Raw genomic sequence first — 23,597 nt, 5'->3', positions numbered from 1 at the left:
CTGATACATATATTTTATTTTGCATCGAAGAAATACGCTGGTTAATTAGCTACATTTTTTCATCCACTTTAGTATTTTATCCTTTTCAATTTTATAATAAGTGTTTACAAGCATTAATAAGAGACATTCCCATATAAAAATAAACTTGATATAAAATGTGTAATTGAGGTTTAGGTTACCATCACAACTTTATTCTGTTTATTAAAACACATTAATTATAAATATTATTTCAAGTTCCTTAGTGTCATTATGAAATTAACTACACATTTCTTTGTATGTATTACACAGAATTCTTGCATGAGAGCTGATTTTGACAACTACTTTGGAATGTAATGTAATGTTTAGATACCTAGAGTTGCATTTGTTTTATATAAAGTACTGTAGAATATACTATTCAGTTGAAAAAAAACCCTGAAAAAAGAGTAATTAATGCAAGTTTTTTACTCTGAAGATAACAATTTAGAATGGCTAACAAACTGCCAAATGTGCACAAACATTTCTACATAAGTCTGTAATAGCATTTCTACTCAATAGTGATACTAACATTGTATTTCACAATAGATGGGCAAGGAAATAATAATAATAATTATTATAATTAAAATTATTATTAATATTTATATAGCGCAAACTTATTCCTCAGCGCTTTACAATGCCATAAAACGGGGAAATTTAACAATAAATAAGACAATTAAAAAATGTTACAAGGACAATAGATTGATGAGGACCCTGCTCAAACAAGCTTACAGTCTAGAGGAGGTGGGGTATAAAAGCACAATAGGCAGCAAGGAGGACAGCAAACAAACAAGGTGGGAAAGTAGCAGAACTGGAGGTAAGGAGTGGAGTGTGGCCCTTTAGGAAAGAGCAAGAGACAGGTTCGCAAAATAGGAGTTACTCTGGGAGGCCACAAGCTTTTCTGAAAAGATGGGTTTTAAGGAACTTAATAACTGATTGAGAGTCTGATGGGGGTAAGCAGGCTGTTTAAAAGGAAGGGAACTGCTTACAAGAAGCAAGTACGTTCTGCAAGTACGAATTAGGGTGCAAGGAGCAGACAGGAGAAGGTCACCAGCAGAGTGGGAGACCGAAAAGGGGAGTACATACAAATCAATGAAGAAATATAACAAGGTCTAGAGCAAGCATGTCAAACTCAAAGTCTAGCACGGGCCAAATAAACAAGGTTTAAGTTTATGTGGGCCGCAAAAAAAAAAAAAACTTAAATTTTCATAGAAACGTAGGTTTATTTTGAAAAGAACAGTACTTAAAAAAAAAAAACACAGAATCCCCCTCTGCTATATCCCAGTCCCCCCTCTGCTATATCCCAGTCCCCCCTCTACTAAATCCCAGTCCCCGCATATACTAAATCCCAGTCCCCCATATACTAAATCCCAGTCTCCCCCCTCTGCTAATTCCCAGCACCCCCCTCTAGCCAACAAGTAGACTCCACTCACATTGTTGCTGCCAGTATGCGACTCCAGAGTCGGGCCTCTAGTATGAACCCTGTCTGCATACTAGAGGCCGGACTCTAGTCTGCACCCTGTGCCAAAGCAGATCCTCACGCTACTTCTTGAAACCCTGTGAAGGTGGAGCACGTCCACGTCACGTTGGAATGTGATGTGGCGTTGCGTGCCTCCGTGCACCTCCAGGTCCTCCACTGCCCAGCCGCGGCCATCGCAACACTGACACACACACACACTCACTGACACACGCACACACTGACAGACATACAGACACACACACACACTCACTGACACACACACACACACTCACTGACACACACATACACTCACACACAAACATACTGACAGACACACTCACTGACACACACACACACTCACTGACACACACACACACTCACTGACACACACACACACACTCACTGACACACACACACTCACTGACAGACACACACAGACACAGTCACTGGCAGGCACACACTGACACACAGACAGGCACACATACACACCTTCACTGACACACAGACAGACACACACAGAGAGACACTCACATACTCACTGACAGACAGACACACTCACTGACACACAGACAGGCACACACACACACTCACTGACACACAGACAGGCACACACACAGACATACACATTCACTGACAGACACACATTCGCTAACTGACAGACACAAATACACACATTTACACATTCTCACGGGCCGCAAGTTTGACATGCTTGGTCCAAAGCTTTATAGGTAAGGGTTAGTATTTTGAATTGACACCTATAGGATACAGCTAGTGTAAAGATTGACAGAGGGGTTAGCTGTGAGAGGAACTACAAGAGGAAAAGATCAGCCTGTCAGTAGCATTCATCACAGACTGTAACACGGCATGGCTTCTGGGGAGGCCAATTAATAGGGCATTACATTAATCAATGCAAGATATTACTAGAGCATGAAAAAGCACCTTGGCAGCATCATGCTTAAGAAAGGGGTGGACGGGGGCAATGTTTTTGAGGTGAAATTTACAGGTTTTAGCAACAGACTGGACAAGAAGCATGAAGATGAAGCCAGAATCAAAGATAACACCAAGACATCAAGCTTGCATAGATGCAGGTACCATCAAACTGCAGGGAGAGCAGGAGAGGAGGATCAGTATTACAAGGAGGAAAAATAAGAAGCTCGGTTTCAGAGAGATTGTGTTTCAGAAAGCAGGAGGACATCTAGTCAGAGGTGGATGAAAGGCAAATGGTTATAAGTTGTAGTACAACAGGGGAGAGATCAAGGGATGAAATATATACCTGGGTATCATCGGTGTACAGGTGGTAGCGTAATCCAAACAAGTAATGTGGGCCGGACTGGCCCACTGTGATAATGGGAAATTTCCTGGTGGGCTGCGACAACTGGTGCCAGCAGACAGCACAAATCATCAGCCTCATGTCATTTAAGTATTTCCCCCTCAGACTGTGCCAGCATGTGTCAGCCCAAGGGAAGTAAAGAGGGAGGAGCTATGGGCTGGTGCGGCTGCATTAAGGTGACTGGCAGCTGGAGGGAGACCTGTCAGTCTCCCTTCAAAATTTACATACATTTCGGTTGCATGCCCTGCCCATCATGTAAGCCCTACCTCCTGAATGGAACCCCTGCCTCACATACGCAAGTTCCGCCCCACGCACATTACTGACCTTGCTGGAAGGAAGAGGCCACACCATGGCAACTTCACCTGACAGTGCCAGTAAGCTTCAGCCATAAAGTGATTGTGTGCATGCCTGCTAGTGAGTGAGCTTGTGTGCATGTGCCTGGTAGTGAGTGAGCTTGTGGGTGGGTGTGTGCGTGTGCCTGCTAGTGAATGAGCTTGTGTGTATGTGGCTGCTAGTGAATGAGCTTGTGTGTGTGTGTGGCTGCTAGTGAGTGAGCGCGTATGTGTGTCAGTGAGCTTGTCTGTAGTGAGCATGTGTGTGTCAGTGAGCTTTTCTATTGGAAGCATGTGTGTGTCAGTAAGCTTTTCTGTAGTGAACATGTGTGTCAGTGAGCATTTCTGTGGTGAACATGTGTGAGTCAGTGAGCTTGTTTGTGGTGAGAATGTGTGTGTCAGTAAGATTTTCTGTTGGGAGCATGTGCGTGCAGTGAGCTTTTCTGTAAGGAACATGTGTGTGTCAATTAGCTTTTCTTTAGTGGGCATGTTTGTGCCAGTGAGCTTTTCTGTAGGGATAATGCATGTGTCAATGAGCTTCTCTATAGGGAGCATGTGTCTTTGTCAGTGAGCGTTTCTGTAGTGAGCATTTGTGTGTCAGTAAGCTTGTCAGTAGTGAGCTTGTGTGTGCCAGTAAGCCTGTCTGTAGGAAGCATGTATTCATCAGTGAGCTTTTTTGTAGTGAGCATGTGTGTGTCAGTGAGCATCTGTGTGTGTGTGTGACAGTGAGCTTGTCTGTAGTAAGCTTGTGCATGTCAGAGTTTGTCTGTACTACGTTTGTGTGTGTCTACCAATAAGCTTGTCTGTGCGTGTCAGTGAGATTGCCTGTCAGTGAGTCTATTTGTGTGCATCTGTGAGCTTGTGTTTTTATGTCAACGAGCATATGTATAGCAGATCATAAAACCTCCTAAGGAAAGTCCCTAACGAGGACTGAAACATCAATCTGCATATTTAATGGGTTTAAAAAAAAAAAAAAAAAAAAAAGGAAGACAATTTTAACTAAAAGACTGAGTTCTAGCCTATTTCAATTTCTACCGATTGGATATTGAGCCCTGGGCTTTAAGCACCTGGCAAGGATATATTTGAGCCTGGAGTGCAAGGGTAGGCCTCACTCACTGCTCGGGTAGGCCTCAGATGTAGCTATGCCGATGTGCCCTCTCAGGGGTCAAAAGGCTAGTAATCCGAGTGGCCTCAGCACCAGCACCTCTTTGCCCGCAGGACTGTTGCTTCTAAACTGCAGATGGGTAGGTTATTTGCTTTTTACAGGCATTAATGTTGCTATCCGGCAGGAGCTTAGCATGGCGGTCCAGCCCCGCCCCTCCTTTGATCAATCTTTTAATTGATCTCAAATAGCCGGATAACTGTGAGCAGTTCCAGAAAATATGGCTTGTAGAACCCACTTCCGTATTACATTTCCAACATACTGATGGAGACTCTAAAAACATTTTGGAGAGGTGCTGGGGAGTTAAATTCCACCTCATCCAAATTTTACTTGAAGCTTTAATATGGTCAAGACAGTGCGTAGATTTTTTTGTTACTCTCATTGCTAGTTGCCATTGAGCTGGGTCAATAGTATAATTTAATTCCTTTTCCCATGTTATCATATATGGTAGTTTGTTAGGCCTAGCTGCCTCTAACAAACTTTTATAGCATAGTGATAGAAGTATTGTTTGTTTTAATTTACCCATACAACATTTCCCAAAGCCACTTATCTCCTTCTCTGTTAACGTCTTCACCTTTTTTTTTGTATGAGAATGTGTTTCACTCTTAAATAGGAAAATATTTCTTTACTGTCACATCCATACTCCAATTGTAGATCAGAAAAAGGTCGTAAACCATGAAGATCATACAACTGGATACCCTTCTTTTCCCAATTACTCAAGGATAAATCTTCTGAGCAATAGGAAATACTCCATATTGGAGCATATAACATAAATGTTTCCTTTTTTATCAGTTTTGGTACCCATTCATTCCACATTTGTATAGAAAAACAAATTGTAGCTAGCGGCTTAATCCCTTTAGGTTGTTCCCGTGGCATCACCCATATCCAACAACTGAAGAAGGTTTAATATTGCCTGCTCTATTTTTTACCATAGAGGTATATCTGTTTGCCTTAATAAGCCAGTCATTTGTGCAAGAGCTGATGCCATGTAATATTTATGAATACTGGGAACTCCCAGTCCACCCTCCATCACCCCATAACACATTAATGATAATGAAACCCTTGGAGGTTTTTTTCCAAATGTTGGCATTAATTAGTTTCTGAAATCTATTTAACATTATTTTGGGAATTAATATGGGTATTGTACGGAATAGAAACAAGATTTTAGGTTATAAAACCATCTTCACCGAGTTTATGCGGCCTAACCAAGAAGTTCCCCCCTCTTCCATTGTTCTACAGTTTTATGTAAACCAATTAATAAACTATCAAAATTAGTCTCCACCATTATTTGTTTGGATGTCATCAGTTGAATACCTAAGTATGTAAGTGTATCCTTTCTCCATTCAAATAGATATGCTGCAGTTAAATGTTCCTTGATTTTACTTGGGATTGACAACGTTATTTTTATAGAAGAAAACTTCCCCCTATTGGTTAAGTAGTTCCAATATTGCTGGGAGTGAAGAAAATGCTGGGTAACTAAGAAAAGGACATTGTCAGCAAAGAGAGCAATTTAATGGGGACCAGTTTATTTTTCAATACCTTTTATTGCCTGGTGTTTTACATGTTGGATGAATGGTTCTAAGGCTAAAATACAAATAAATGGCAAAAGGGGACATCCCTGCCTTGACCCATTTGTTATAGAGAACTTCCGTGATGTAAACCCTGTGAGTAATATTTTCGCAGTTGTAGCTGAATATCATAATAGTATCCCCTTTCTAAGTCTAGCAGGTATTTTAAATTTGTACCATTACTGAGGCCAATGTCGGCAGTCAAAGGCCTTCTCGGCATCAAGGGCTAATATGAGTCCTTGTTTCTCCTCTCTGTTCATAATTTCAGTTAAATCTACAGATCTTCTAGTGTTGTCCCCTATCTGTCTTCAGGGAACAAAAACTGCCTGTTCAGGTGATACAAGCCCAGATAATAAGGGCTTTATCCTTTGGGCCATAACTCTGGCAAATAATTTTGTATCTCCATTAGGCAAAGATATTGGGCGAAGGATTGGGCAGCTAGTTGGAAGTTTACCGGGTTTGGGAATAGTAATTATATTTGCTTCTAGCATCTGCTTATATATTTGTCCCATATCCAATATATTATTAAATAAAGCGGCTAAGTGGGGAACGAGTAATTCCCTAAATGTAATATAATAAAATGAGGAGAATCCATCAGGTCCCGGAGCTTTGTGTCTTGGAGTATTTAGTAATGCCATTTGAACCCCCTGTTCTTAAAACTGGATATTTAACGCCTTTACCTGTGTTGAGGTTATCTGGGGCAAATGTATAGTTTGCAAGAATTGATCTATGGTTTGCTGTGTAGGTTGTATAACCTCTTTATTTTGTTCTAAATTATACAGTTCATAGAAAACTGCACACTCCTCAAGCATTTGTATCGGGTTACCTACTCTAGTGCCATCTAATCTCTCCAATTATGGAATCTTAGACTGTGCGTTTTTTTGTTTTTTTTTCAATTGAGAGGCCAAAAGTGTTCCTGCCTTATTACCTTGTGAGTAATAAGTGTGTTTTAATTTCATCATTTGCCTCTCCGTAACCTGTAATTGAAGCTTATCTAATTCCCTTTCAATTTTTATAAGTTTATCTATTTCTCACTATGGTTTTGTTTGTGTATAGCCTATGTAGCAGCCAATTCCTGTGTAAGTCTATTCTCTTTAAGATTATACTGTCTTTTTTTTTTGCGCCCCTTGTTGTATCAATAGTCCGCGGATCACCGCTTTATGAGCCATCCACATACTAGCATGGTATGTGCATATTGATTTTAATGAAACAAATTAACAATGACAGTGTGTATAAGTGCTACAACCTTTATATCTCCCAACAATTCCTCATTCAATCTCCATGTACCTCAGCCGCTTAATGGATATAAAATAGAGAATATGGAGCAAACTGGAGCATGGTCTTACCAGGTAATGGGAGCAATTTGAACCTCTTTTAAACTGTTCAAAGATAAATCATCAATGAGGCCCATATCTATACGCGAGTATTTGCTATGGATTATTTAATAAAATGTATAATCCATAAGTCCTGGATATAAAGAGTGCCATCTGTTATAAGACCCAAATTCATCAAGAAGGTTTCTTAATTTAGAACTCATTTAATTTGGTTAGAGCTGGGACTTTTCATCCCTTTAGCATCCAACTGTACATCGAGAAAATCCCCACAAATATATACCTGTCCAACCCTAAGTTTTACTATATTGCCAAATGCTTTCCTTAAAAATATCCCTGATGTTTGTTTCGGTCACATTCATTCACCTTCTTCACAGGCTTATAATACACCAAACCGACCATATTCTCTGGATTTAAATACCTACATTACTTCCTAAAACCTGGTAAAGACTAGTAAGTTATTTTTGAGGTCTTTACTATGGCTCCTCAGTCATGATGCGATCCTTTGACATCAGGCCATGCTACTTTGTAGACCAAGACCAAGACTGGACATAGGTATAGTTTTGTCTGACCCCTCCATCTTGCATATCTGTTCTAGTCCAGTGGGAAGCATACTCACATGATAATAATATCTGCACCTAAGAGCTTCTTCATCCCTCAAATGCTACGTCACTTGGTGTGTTGAGACATTCAAATACAGCTAATGTAGCCATATCTCTAATTGTCAGATGCATGCATTCCTGTTATAGTGGTGTCAGGGTGTCGGTCCGGTGCCCGGGAACCAGACACTGTCCGGGCGGCTGTGCGAGGACCGGGACCCAGTATGCCTGATGTTATAAGTTGGAGTCACAGTGTGGAGGTGTATTAGCAGGGTCTTGTGCAGGGTAACCGCACGCCCCCTGGTGTTGAGCACCAGCGTTTGTGCGGCCACATACCAAGACCCTGAATCAGCTTATGCGGATTCCAGGAACTAGGAAATAAGCAGACCTCCCAGGAGCTGAATAGGGAGGCTCTGCGGCAAGAATGTATCAAGTACAGAAACAAGGCAAGACTAGGAAAGGCACCAAACATGAAAAACAAGACAGAACTAATAGAACCCAGAACCAGAGAAGGATAGGAAGCTAAACCCAGAATATGTACACAATACATTAGGGAAACAGACATAACATAGGCAGAACAGGACAGGACTGTACATGGACTGGGAATACAAAATAAAACAAGACAAGATATGATAGGCAAAACAAGAGGAGAAATAACGAAGTACTACATATGAAAATCATGGGGATTTAGTTACATTATATGATCATACATTGCATAAGCCTGCCAACAACGCCAATGTACCCCATATCTGGCAGGTCCTACTCTGCCTAATGTTCGCTAAAACAACCAAAGAAAACATATATAGCACTTACCTGAAAGAAAGGGCAGAAGCCTTGAGCAACTGCCTGCAGGACACTGAAACAAAAGGAATGATGGAAAACAAATGGGTGTGGCAACATAAAACAAACATTTAAAGGAACCCTGGAGACTGGGAATTCCCAGGACGGAATACAGGAAGGAACCCAGAAAAACCCAGCATAAAGAAAACCAGATATCGAATAGAAAACCAAAAAAAACAAGTAAAACTAAACAAGAATTGTAAAAAGAGTACTGGATACCAGAAGCCATAGTCAGAATAATCCGCAGCTAGGAACAGGATGTGACAAGTGGAAATACATGGGCCAAAAATGACACCCTATACTTCTCTAGAGATGTCTATGTAAACTACTGCAATTATTCTTCTATTGAGATTACTTCCTACAATGAGATTACTTCCTATTGACGCTTCCTCTTTAATACATTCCCACAAATCATGTGATGATGCATTTTACTGTGGATTGTTTTTTTGGAAAAAAACATTTGCCTATTCACATTGGTAACAAGTAGCAATAACTGCAAATGTTGTTGCATAACTTTCAATAACTGAAAATTTACCAGAAATGTACTCATAGAAAACCTCAAAATGCTCATCAATTGCCTAATTGGAATCACTCTTATTATTATACAAAAATGGGTTTCATCCTGCAAAACATGCTGGTTAACTTCAAAAGTTAAATCACAATAAGCTCTAAAAGCCAGAACAGGAAGCTTAAATTAACACTTAAATAACTTAAATCAACTCAAAGAACACAAAAAAATCTACAAAAAATTGAATTTATAATTAAAAAAATAATTAAGTCTCAGAAATGTCAGTTTTCTCTCTAAGTTGCAGGCCTAATAGACCCTTAGTATGGCAATGCAAATATGTTTCCCATCCTAAATATTTATGAAAGCACCGATTTATATTTAACTAGCTTAATGTTGCTTTGACCCTGATGTCCACAATAATTGAGATTAAGTATCCTAATTATCATCACAATTACTGCTGATTGAATTCTGCTTTCCGCAACTGAATATTGGCATCAATCCAAGGACCACCATGTTGGAAGCTAAAGAAAAATAAAAAGATAAAATATAAAAATAATGGTCTAGAATTGTAGTTTTGAGCTAGGCTTCCTATTCATATAAAATATGGAGGGACATATGGCACAGATTGTGCATTGCATAATTATTTTATTTTCATAGCACACTGGAGTTTATTTATGGAGAATGCAGTCAAACAAATGATATCCACATTTTCAAGATATTTAAATTATTTAAATATAAAATATTGATTATTTTTTTTAAACCATATTTTACTGTATTGATCTCTGGGATTAATTATTAAGACATTATATTCAAAAATAAAGAACACTTTATCATCTGTTGCTGTTATATTTCTGGCTGCTTTGAATATACATGATATCTTCTGAACTCTATCCAAAATTGCTAATTGTGTTCAGGAGGAGATTATAACGAATATTACTGCAATCTTAAAAGGACACTATAGTCACAAGAACAACTACAGCTTAATGTAGTTGTTCTGGTGAGTATAATCATTGCCTTCATGCAATTTCATGCAATTACACTGCCCTTAGGAACACCTCCAAGTGGCCACTCATCAGAAGGCCATTGGAGGTGCTTCCTGGCTCAGTGCTGCACAGTAGAGATGCAATGCATCTTTATGAGGAGGTGCTCATTGGCCAAAACAGTGTTTGGCCCCGCCCCTTGCCAATTTTAGCCAATCCAATGCTTTTTCCATCGGTAAGCATTGGATTCGCAAAAAATCAGAAATTCTGATGTTACCAAGAGGGCGGGGCCAGTGCCGCCGGACCTGCATGGCGCTGGAAATAAGGTGAGTTTTTCATGCTTTTAAGGGGTGTAAGGGGGATAAGGGGTGGGCAATCCACCTAAATGGTGGGTTTTGCACTACAGGGTCAGGAATACACGTTTGTGTTCCTGACCCTATAGTGTTCCTTTAAGCTGTCAGTGAGCAAACATTTAAAATAATAAATACATAACGTGTAGATATCCACAAGAGTCTAGCAGAAATTGCAAGTAGTCTTGCCATGCATTAATGACCAAGCAACTGTCTTTATGCTCATTCATTATCTGAACCACTGCATTGGATGTCCAATGCTCGGGCACCAAGTTTGAAACTTCTCTAAGGTCTAAGACATTCCTTAATCCTACTGGTATTGGTACCATTAAAATCTGACACCCTAAACGTACCCATTAGGCTTCTCAATATATATAGACATGGAAGGTTGGTCTCAATAACCTATCACTAACTTCCAAGAGTCATAGAAACATAGAATGTGACAGCAGATAAGAACCGTTTGGCCCATCTAGTCTGCCCAATTTTTTAATACACAATATATACAAAATATACATTACTGGATAAGTATGAGTGTAACATTATTTTACAGAGTTCTGTAAAATAATGTTACACTTACACTTATCCAGTAATGTCACACATTGTCAATAAATGTGCACTACAGGTAGGATTAAACCAATTATTTTTTGTTTGTATAGATTTGCAAAAAGTGAAGTCTTTAAGGTGAGCATCAGAGGTAGAGTACGAACACCCTACCTGAGCAAAATGCTCTCCTTGTCTGTCCCCACCTCCTATAACCTCCAATCCAGTACCAGCACTTTATTTAGTCTACCTCAATACAAAAAGAAAGCAGCCCGATCCTCCTACTCCTACAGAGCGTCGCAATTGTGGAACGACCTCCCGCACACTTTAAAATCTTTCCCAAGCCTAAAGTCCTTTAAGAAATTCCTCTCTACCTCAAAACAGAATGCACCCATCATGGTTGATTATATATTTCTTACCTGTTCTATGTTAAATTTTGTATATATTGTGTATTAATATTGTTTTTTGTATTTTATTGTACCATAATGTATCAATGCAATGTTTTGTGGACCCAGGACATACTTGAAAACAAGAGAAATCTCAGTGTATATTTCCTGGTAAAATATTTTATAAATAAATAAATAATTAAACTGTTAACAGCTTTGCGCTCATGCAACTTATCAAAACAAAGCACTAATCCCTCAGTGAATACTATCCTAGCAACCTACTTTTCTACCCTAGCCCTACCTTTTGTGTCACTATACCCCACTCCCTCTAGCATGTAAGCTCATTGAGCAGAGCCCTCAACCCCTCTGTTCCTGTGTGTCCAATTCGTCTGGTTAGAAATAGGTGTCTGTTAGTCCACCCGTTGTACAGCGGAATTTGTTGGTGCTTTATTAATAATAATAATAATAACAATAAAATGATAAAAGGCCAGGTGTGGAGAGAACCTTGAAGCTGACATTAGCCTCTCTTTTGTAGAAAAATAGTGGGGTCTTAAAATTACATCCCCTTGGGTTAATAGAGTGTAGAGGGCTCTGTGTGCCTGGTCTATAGTTAACTCCTGAGTGGAGGTCTCTGGAGCAGAGACTGAAACATTTCTTGTTAGAGCGATTAATTTCGGTGAGGACTAATTCACCTATCAGGTAATAAATAATAAACTAGGTACTATATCTTTGGCTGCGTCATTGAGCATGTCCTGGATATTCCATTTGGTTAGCTGGGAGTCTGGGTGAGTAAATGTCTCACTAGTTTCCGAGTTGGAGCCTGAGTCATTGAGTCCTTGGGAAGGCAGCAAAACACAGGCATGAAACATGGAGGCCACTAACGGTGGGGATTCTTTGCGCTTCCATGAACCTTCCATACTGGAGTTTTTGGGAAGGTTGTGAGTTGTATAAAACTGGCTTGGTTGATAGTATTAGGTTGCTAATCAATGCTTTAATAGCATCGGCCAAAGGCGGAGCATCAAACCTGGATGTCCATCTTGCATCAAGGTCAAGCTCTGCCCTCTAAATATCTTTTATAATTCATAATTTTTTTTTTTTAATTACTTTTTAGCTTGTAGTTAATGGAACTGAAGAACATTTCTTTCATATTTTGTTTTATTTATTTTTTTCTTCTTCTACGCAAAAATGAGAACCAAGCTTATTTACAGGGCTCATATGGTAAAATAATTATACAGAGCACACTTTAAGCGCACTTCATCATTTTTCAAAGTCTTGAAGTTAATAGCTAGTTTTAATTAGTTATTACAATATATTGCCTCATAACATCACCTAATATTTATTAAATGTCAACTTTGAAAAACTGCTGCTATAAATTATTTTTAAAATATTGTATGGTAAAGCTTTTTTGTGTGTATTTAATAGTGTGTGCTGGAATTCACATTTCAGTACATGGTGTACAATCTAGTCATAACCTTAAGTCAAAATTACCCTCTAGGGAGTAGGAAATTACAGCATACATCTAAAAGAGCATCTCTCAAACAGCTGCCTGGAGGTTGAAGAATATAGAATTGATATGAACTACTGCAACAGTGTGAAATCCTGTATTTAGCTCCTGCTCAGTTGGAGATCATGAGAATATGGCAATAAACTTTCTTCTTGCAGCAAGGTGAAACTAAACATTGAGGGTGTTTTTTAATCTTGAGTTGTGATGACTTGGGAACTGAATTGGAAATAGATAAATTGAAAAACCAAGACATTATTGTGCCCTAAATGTGGGAAGTCAGGTTGGCACTGTAAAATAACTTTTGTTAGAGAGCAAATTCTGTGATAATCTTCATAGTTACATAGGCTGAAAAGAGACACGTGTCAATCAAGTTCAGCCTTCCTCATATGTGTTTTTTGCTGTTGATCCAAAAGAAGGCAAAATCACTTCCAATTTTGCAACAAACTAGGAAAATAAATTCCTCTTGACCCCAGAATGGCAGTCAGATTAATCCTTGGATCAAGAAGCTATTACCCTACATTGAAAGATTATATTCTTGAATATTCTTTTTTTTGCAAGGATGCATCTAGTTGCTGTTTAAACATCTATTTATCCATTATTGTCCTAGACATCTGTGAGAGTCTACCAATGATTGGAAGCCGAATACATATCTTGGTCTTTCAGCTGAAATTGCAGTATTGACTCGAATCGAAATGGAACTTTGTTCTATATATCAATACTGGAGTAAATGTTGTCATTTTTATGTGAAAATGTGATTTACTGGCTCACATCTGTAAACAATGCCAGAATACAATAGCCTCTGGCCAGAGCAAAAACATTTGTTTGGAAATAACCCATTTTCTGTGTGGTTCTATGATTTCTCTTCTCTTCTACAAATCCATTTTATGGCTTATATTTAGTGGCTAGTAGGATGATCCATATGGTCCCACTCAGTAATGCAGGTCAAGCTACTTATAAAGTAGTCTAACTGGGCATGCACTTCAGAGAAAAAAATATGTTGCCCTCTTTTTCCCTGCTGAAATGGCACAATAATGGTAAAAATAAACAAATAAATACAGAATATAACTAGGAAACCGGTGAGAGCCCAACATTAACTTTGCATGAGTCACATGGCTCTCTCTTATTCCCACTGGATGTGTGGTGAGTAAGGGATTATAAAAAAAAATGACATGGGATCTCCTGGGTAAAAGTTAACTCTCACCTCCACCCAATATAGGTTATAAGACAAAGAGATGCATTGGGCTTAACACAATGTGGTCATATGGTGTAAGTGAATATCCATAAAAAATACTAATATATATATATATATATATATATATATATATATATATATATATTTCACTACTAGTTGTAATTGTGGTGCGCTTAAATAATGCATTTCTTGAATACCCATACTTGTTTGCTAAGATATGTGATTTCAATAACCATGTAACATTTAAAACTGTGTACAAGCTGTTCCTTAATCTGTATTTTGTATATATTTTGTTCTTTATGGTAGCACCACTACTGAGAAATGCATGTTCAGCGTATGCCCGCCAATTCGAAAAAAAATTGTCTATCTATCTTTCAATCTACAAAAATTATTTGGTATCCCCAGCACTCACGTGTATCATAAGCCAATGCCGGGCGCCAGACCAAAGCTCCAAAATGATAAATAATCCAAATGAAATAGGCTGCTCTCCGGACTTAAAAGTTCCAATTTTTATTAAAGTTGATTAAAAAATACGACCTCGGTCGTATTTTTTAATCAACTTTAATAAAAATTGGAACTTTTAAGTCCGGAGAGCAGCCTATTTCATTTGGATTATTTATCTTTCAATCTATCTATATGTACATTTAAATTCTATGTGTATATTTATGTCACTTAACATAAACATAATACGAAGGACCTGCCTGACCACCCAGGCCGAAAGTCCAGAAAATTTAATTTGCAAGCACTATATGGGGGTTACTATTGTACTTGGAAGACATCTTTGAACAAAGTAAAACATATCACGACAATTATAACATCAAAAAATGCAAAAAATGCAAAAAAATGGATATGAACACTAACTTTGGCCAGGGATTGTGACTACTAAAGTGGCTACTAAATGAATATTGTCTACTTTTGAAAATGGTATGCTATGATGTGGTAATTCTAATTGCTGGGCAACATAACCAATCTGACAAATCTCAATGTGTAAAAACTGAAAAGGGGAAAGCCCTATATTTGACCATGTAACTTTGCAAAAACACAATAAATCCTGTTTATGGGGAGGAGTGTGTTTTAGTCATGCGATATCACTAAACACAAATATGTGTATTTTATTGCAGTAAAAGTTAACCATTTTTATGACATTCACTGTTAAAATATAATTAATATGAAAGAGGTAAATTATGGTTTAACAGGCATATAGTCAAATTCTATGTTTTTTTTTTTTTTTTTTTAATCAGAACTGTACTGTTACCTCCATCCTTAAGGGGTTAAGGACACAAGCAATTTTAGTATTTTTTGCAATGTCTGTTCAACCCCAATTTCCATCTTTCTCATATACCATTTTTTAAAGAAAAAAGAGGGTTTGATTTGACATATACATATATACATTATCATTTATATAATAAACAAAATACAAAAAAAAAAATTCTCAGTTTTGTAATAGTGCAGCATGAGAAAAGTAATTCAAAATAAATTAATCTTTTGGTTCTGCTTTACAGAGTACATGATATTTGTGCTAGTTACAGGTCACAATATGTAAGTAGTAATAGAAGTAAAATAACATTTTAATGTGGAGCACTTTTAGAATTTTGCATGTTTGTCTTGCAAGTTTAATAGCCATCACAGAAAACAAAATTGGCAAACAAAAGTATATATTTAAATAAAGTACACATCCCAGGCTATTTACCTAAGATTATACTTTTAAATAGCCATTTAACTGTCAATTTCTGCCAAATATTGTAGTAAAATTGGGGGGTTCTGATTTTTAACATATATGAGAAAACAAGGGGATGGCTGCACTCACCTAAATATCCTTAAATGGGGTGCTGCTGGGGCCAATAAGTACAGTAAAAATGAAAATCCAGTGCACTCCCTTATCTACTAAACAGCTACTTTGGTGCTGACGGATTTTGCTAGTTTTATTAAAAACACCTAATCTAGGCAAAAAATAATGAGGGTTTAGTTACATTATATGACCATACATTGCATAAGCCTGCCACAACGTCAATGTACCCCATCTTTGGCAGGTCCTACTCTCACAGCCAACTTTCTACTAAATGAGCTACTCACTTGGGGAAATCCTTCCATCTCGAGTTCTCTGCAGTACAAGGCTAAATAGGGTCCTGAGATGAGACACCTGTGACAGGGAGGGGTGCAAAACCAAGGAGCTGGCTAGACTCCTAAGTATATATGAGAAAACAAGGGGTTGGCTGCACTCACCTAAACATGCTTAAATTGGGTGCTGCTGGGGGCCAATAAGTACAGTAAAAATGAAAACCCATTTAAGCATATTTAGGTGAGTGCAGCCAACCCCTTGTTTTCTCATATATACTTATACCCCTTGCCGATTTTAGCCAATCCAATTCTTTCCCTATAGGAAAGTCATCTTAATGGTAGGTGTTGCACTATAGACTTTAGGAATGCATGTTTGTGTTCCTAAACCTATAGTGTTCCTTTAATACCTGTTTACTTTGCTGAATAAAAAAATACTAAAAGTGCATAACTCAAGATATGCATGACATGTATTTTTTTTCTCTAGGTCTATTGTGCAAATATCTCTTGTCAGTTTTGCGTATTCAATGCACTATCAAAATAAAGAATTAAAAAAAAAAACAATTGAAATAGACAAATACAAAAATACAAATATAAATATGTACATAAGAAGTCATAAGGTTGATGGAGATATAATTATTATAAGGTTGCATTTTATGCATGATATATAACCCCAGGGCAATTTTAAATCTCACCTCTGCAAAAGAATGTCCTTGTTTTTTTACGATGGAAATGATATTTTCTGAAGGAAGTTTTGCTGTTCACGAGCAGCTATTTTTCAGAAGTATACACTATTTTTCCAAAATCTCTTTAAATATGTGAGCTTTGTCTGCAAAAAAAATGACATTTGTCATATTATATTAATTTTGCTTTTCCATCAGACTAATAAATCACTATATTAGAGGAGCAGCATTGTTGATACAAAGGTGTTATTTTTAGTTTCTTTTTTTGTGCTTTTGAATGGTAAAAGATTTATATCACTGACACAGTTGCAAAAAAAAAGCTGTTTTTATTTTTCAAGTTAAGCCTTTTATTTATTCACTACTGCTTTATTTAAAACCAATTATTACTGGTGATTTCTGCTGATGACTCATTTTCGGTTTTTGCTGAGCGAAAGTATGTGATTGAAAACAAACAGAGTTAATTTAAACCCATGATTAATAGCTTGAAAAATCAATTCTGGAGAAGAAAAACTTACGAACGTGCATAAATGTTTCAGTAGTGTGCAGATGATAAATTAATCTATAATATAGACGTAATGACATCATAGCATCCTTTCTGTAAAGTAGCTTATTGTACCCAAGCCTCTTATTGATTTTTTAGGTCAAAAAATCAGTGCCACTAATTATTAAGAAATTAAACCTTAATTAAATATGGTTTAGAAGTTAAAAATCCATTCAAATCGACTGACGTTTTCATACGCTCTATGCAAGGAACAGTCAAATATAAAATAAAATAAATAAAATGTTTACTACATCACCTGTATAATTAAATAGATTTATACTTAAACCCTTCACAACTAATCACTTTTTGAATTAAAGAAACAATAGCATGTGGTAGTGTGGCATAGGCGTAAAATATGCAACATGCACAAAAATCCAGATATATTAGCAGAAATGTGTGGCTTTTGGCTACAATCATTTTCTGTTAGAACACTAAAAAATGCGTTGGGGGTTTGGCTGCATCTGAAAAAATCCTGTAACGGGTTTGTGGTGAATGGGCTCATTACGCAGAGATTTCAATAAAACACAGCCACTTAACTTAAAGTCTATATTGATTAAACAAATGGCATTAACTGAAAAGTCAGAGAGCAAGACCAAATTGTGTAGGACCAGGACCATCAAAACAAAATAAAATCTTAGTAGATATTGTAGGCAGGATAAGCAAGCAAAAGTATCAAGTATTTGACTGATTAAACAAAGAGCCAAAGATTAACATTAGGTCCAATACTGGCCCAGGGTGGCAGGGGTTAACCAAGGCAAGTCCAGAAAAATAAGGGTTAACACATTCAAGCACATTCAGGTAAGAGTTAACAAAGGCAAGTCCAGGCAGGTAAGGGTTAACAAAGGCAGAAGCGGCTTGTGATGCCTAGAGAGTCCACAAAACATTTGAGCACAGAAACCAGGGTGGTCTGTACTTAAATAGGGGGAAGGGATTGGGGACTCTCCTACAAAGAAGGGTCTCTGGGCCTATGTAATCAGGTGGCCCCTCTTGTGCAGGTAGGACGCCCTAGGGGGAACATGGGGCAGCGTGAGGAACACAGCAAGTATGAAGGGTGCCCGCTGGAGGGGAGGCAGGTCAGAGGGTAGACAAGGCTCTCCTCCCTTCCCTATAATGCTGCAAGCCATGTGGAGTGACTGCAGGCGCCGGTGGGCCACAAGTAGGTGCGGCATGCCTTGTACATGTGGTACACCGCCGAAGAATGGAGGAAACAGCCAGGGGCTGGGGAGGGAGTCAGACGCATTCCTTACTCCTGGGACATCAAAGAGTGAGTGAGTACTCAAAGAGTGAGTGAGTACCCTCCTGGCCCACCGTGACAAATCCTTTCCGTAGTTGATGTGCACCTGAATAGTGTCTACCTTCATTAGATCTTGGAGGGATTTTCGGCCCTAACAATTCCTTGGGATTTGTGAGCCCAGGATTTAGTTTGTGTATATACTTTGGTAATGTTATGTTTGTTTGGTTTTATTTCCCTTCCCTATGCCTTTTCCTGTGCCGTGGTGCGTGGTCTTCTTCAGTAGGGGTTATGGAGCATGGTAGCCAAAACCAGCTGGCTTCTGATTACAGACAAAATGTTTGACAGGGCTTATGCTTCCGACACTTTCCATAAACATAATGGGGTGGCGATACTGTTCCATAAATATTGTCAATTCCAAATTTTAAATACTCTCGGGGGACAATGGGTTTTTGCACACTACAGTTACTTAACCTGTATGCTCCCAATTAGTGATGTACCGAACTGTCCGCCGGCGAACAGTTCCCTATTCGTCATCATTGGGCAAACTTTGACCCTTTGCCTCTCGGTCAGCAGACACATTCCAGCCAATCAGCAGCACTCCCTCCCTTCCACACCCTCCAACCTCTCTCCCAGCATCCATTTTCGATTCATTCGGAAGATGCATGCTTAGTGAGAGGAGGGAAAGTTTAGCTGCTGCTGATTAGATAGGGAAATTGATAGCTAGGCTAGGGTATTCAGTGTCCACTACAATCCTGAAGGACTCATCTTATCTCTGCTGTAAGGACAGCACCCCAAAAAGCCCTTTTTAGGGCTATAACATCAGGCTGCTTTTTTTTTTTTTTCCTGTGTAATGTAATTGCAGGTGCCTGCCTGCCAGCTTCTGTGTAAGGTTCACATTGGATACTGTGCCTATTTGCCCAGTGCCACCACTCATATCTGTTTTAACAATAGGTTAAGCTTTACATTTAAAATAAATATTTTTTTTTCACTGTAATAGAATAGCAGTTGCCTGCCTGCCAGCTTCTGTGTGAGGTTGGATGCCTTGCCCATTTGCACAGTCAGTGCCACCACTCATATCTGTTTTAACAATTGGTTAAGCTTTAGATTTAAAATAAATATTTTTTTCACTGTAATAGAAGAGCAGTTGCCTGCCTGCCAGCTTCTGTGTCAGGTTGGATGCCTTGCCCATTTGCACAGTCAGTGCCACCACTCATATCTGTTTTAACAATTGGTTAAGCTTTAGATTTTAAATAAATCATTTTTTTCACTGTAATAGAAGATCAGTTGCCTGCCTGCCAGCTTCTGTGCTAGGTTCACATTGGATACTGTGCCCACTAGCCCAGTGCCACCACTCATATCTGTTTTAACAATTGGTTAAGCTTTAGATTTAAAATAAATATTTTTTTTCACTGTAATAGAAGAGCAGTTAAAATAGTTCACACCCACTTAGAAAAATATACAGAGTAAAGAGGATATACCACCTATTGCAGATATAGATATGGTGGTTACATAAGGATGGAGCCTCTTAGGCTCTATGTACTTCGCTCTCGGGTGCCTATTCAGGCTTTCGATAATTTTCAGTTGAAGACCCAGACTCCACGAATTCAAGAGTAAATAAGGGTTTATTAATTGATAAAATATTATATTAAAATATTAATAATATAGGACAAAAATAGGCAGATATATGTATAAAATACAGCGTGGTATGGTACTGCAATAATGGCCAAAATTAAAAGCAGCAAAGCACCACAGCATATACACAAAATAACAATACCGCCAAATGAAAGTCCCAGTAAAAAGTCCAGTAAAGTGCAAACGCGTTTCAGCCCTAGATAGGGCCTTCCTCAGTGCTAAATTCCTGGAGAACCTTCAGGGCTTAAGTAGCCCCCTTGATAAGTCCAACTGCATCCAGCTGTGCTTCAGAAATCCCGCCAGCCAAATCACTTCCGGAATATATCTGCAATAGGTGGTATATCCTCTTTACTCTGTATATTTTTCTAAGTGGGTGTGAATTATTTTAATTGTTTCACTTTACCTTTAGGTGTTAAGGGATTACACCTTTCTGTCACACTTACTTTTATTGTCTATTTTAAGTTGGAAGCGCCTACACAACTATACACCTTGTGTATATTTTGTTTAATAGAAGAGCAGTTGCCTGCCTGCCAGCTTCTGTGTCAGGTTGGATGCCTTGCCCATTTTCACAGTCAGTGCCACCACTCATATCTGTTTTAACAATAGCTTAAGCTTTAGATTTTAAAGAAATCATTTTTTTTCACTGTAATAGAAGATCAGTTAGTTGTCTGCAAGCATCTGGGTGTCAGGCCTACTTCAGCGTGTGCTCTGCAGACCTGTGCCAGCGTGCTTTGACAGTTGCCAATCATATTTGGTGTCTCTATAGCGTGCTTTTAAAACCAAAATTTGTTTTTCACTGTTATAGATTGAATAGCAGTTACTTGTCTTCAAGCGGGTGTCTCAGGCCTACAGTGTGTGCTCTGCAGAACTGTTCCAGTGCACATTGCCAATCATATCTGGTGTCTCTATAGCGTGCTTTTAAAACCAAAATTTGTTTTTCACTGTTATAGATTGAATAGCAGTTACTTGTCTTCAAGCGGCTCTGTCAGTCCTTCCTTCAGCGTGTGCTCTGCAGAACTGTTCCAGTGCACATTGCCAATCATATCTGGTCTCACAGTAGCTTGCACGCATAGTACCACTAATCCCCAAAAAAATGACAGGCAGAGGCAGGCCACCCCGCAGGGGCCGTCGTGGTCGTGGTGCTGTGATTCCCTTTTGCCCTAGAATAATGCCCAGTTTTCAGAAGCCACGTACCCTGAACTTGAAAAGTTCTGAGGACTTAGTTGACTGGCTAACACAGGACACCCAATCTTGCACAGCCTCCGCTCGGAACCTTGACGCACCATCCTCCTCCAGCTTAGCTTCAGACACCTCTCAAGATAGCACTCACCCGCCTGCCGCCACCACCAAAACTAGCACCACAGCCGCTTTACTTGGTATGTCAGAGGAGTTATTCACACACCCGTTTGAAGAAATGAGTGATGCGCAACCATTATTGCTAGAGGATATAGATAACAGGGATATGTCTCAGGCAGGCAGCATTAAACACATGGAGGTGCGGTGTGATGATGATGATGTTGTACCCGCTGCTGCTTCCTTTTCTGAGTTGTCAGATACAAGCGAAGCGGTTGATGATGACGATGCGTCCATGGATGTCACGTGGGTGCCCGCTCGGCAAGAAGAAGAACAGGGCAAAAGTTCAGATGGGGAGACAGAGAGGAGGAGGAGGAGACGAGTTGGAAGCAGGGGGGGGTCGTCGCAAGGAGCTAGTGGCACAGTCAGATAGCATGCATCGGCACCCGGGGTCAGCCCGACAGCACGCCAATGCTGCATGCACGCCAATGCTGCATGCTGTGTCCACCACCAGAATGCCGTCATTGCAGAGCTCAGCAGTGTGGCAATTTTTTTGTGTGTCTGCCTCTGACAACAGCGATGCCATTTGCAACCTGTGCCAAAGGAAACTGAGTCGTGGGAGGTCCAACACCCACCTAGGTACAACTGCTTTGCGTAGGCACATGATCTCACATCACAAACGCCTATGTGATCAACACATGAGTACAAGCAGCACGCCTACTCTAAGCCGCCATCCTCCTCCTGGTCCAGCATCTTCAGCCACGTCAACCACTGCTGTCCTTCTTGCCCCCTCTCAACCATCCGCCACTCCGTCTCCCGCCTTGAGCAGTTCCCGCTCATCTGCCCACAGTCATGTGTTTCTGTCAAGGACATGTTTGAGCGTAAGAAGCCAATGTCACCAAGTCACCCCCTTGCCCAGCGTCTGACAGCTGGCTTGTCCGAACTATTAGCCCGCCAGCTTTTACCATACAATTTGGTTGAGTCTGAGGCGTTCAAAAAATTTGTAGCTATTGGGACACCGCAGTGGAAGGTACCCGGCCGGAATTTCTTTTCACAAAAGGCAATCCCCAACTTGTACTCGATTGTGCAAAAGGAAGTCATGGCATGTCTGGCACACAGTGTTGGGGCAAGGGTCCATCTGACCACTGATACCTGGTCTGCAAAGCATGGTCAGGGCAGGTATATCACCTACACTGCGCATTGGGTAAACCTGCTGATGGCTGACAAGCAAGGAATGCGTGGCATTGCAGAGGAGTTGGTGACACCGCCACGAATTGCAGGCAGTCCTGCTGCCACCTCCTCTACTCCTCCTACTCCATCCTCTTCCATAACCTCCTCGGCTGAGTCCTCTTGTGCCGTTGCTTCTTGCTCCACATCAACGGCACCCCCCCAGCTCCCCAGGTACTATTCCACATCCCGGATACGGCAGTGTCACGCCGTCTTGGGTTTGACTTGCTTGAAAGCAGAGAGTCACACCGGACAAGCACTCCTGTCCGCCCTGAACGCACAGGTGGAAAAGTGGCTGACTCCACAGCAACTGGATATCGGCAAAGTGGTGTGTGACAACGGAAAAAATTTGATAGCGGCATTGAAGTTGGGCAAGTTGACACATGTGCCGTGCATGGCACATGTGTGTAATCTGATCGTACAACGCTTTGTGCATAAGTACACAGGCTTACAGGATGTCCTGAAGCAGGCCAGGAAGGTGTGTGGCCATTTCAGGCGTTCCTACACGGCCATGGCTCACTTTGCCGATATCCAGCGGCGAAACAACATGCCAGTGAGGCGCTTGATTTGCGACAGCCCTACACGTTGGAATTCAACACTCCTAATGTTCGACCGCCTGCTCCAACAAGAAAAAGCTGTTAATGAATATTTGTATGACCGGGGTGCTAGGACAGCCTCTGGGGAGCTGGGAATTTTTTTGCCATGTTACTGGACGCTCATGCGCAATGCCTGTAGGCTCATGCGTCCTTTTGAGGAGGTGACAAACCTAGTCAGTCGCAGTTGTGTGTGTGCGTGTGTATGGCTGTCTGCCTGTGTGTGTGTGTGTGTGTGACAGGGTG

This window comes from Pelobates fuscus, chromosome 5 (assembly GCF_036172605.1).
Source record: "Pelobates fuscus isolate aPelFus1 chromosome 5, aPelFus1.pri, whole genome shotgun sequence".
NCBI lineage: Eukaryota > Metazoa > Chordata > Amphibia > Anura > Pelobatidae > Pelobates > Pelobates fuscus.
This window is presented reverse-complemented; position numbering follows the sequence as displayed.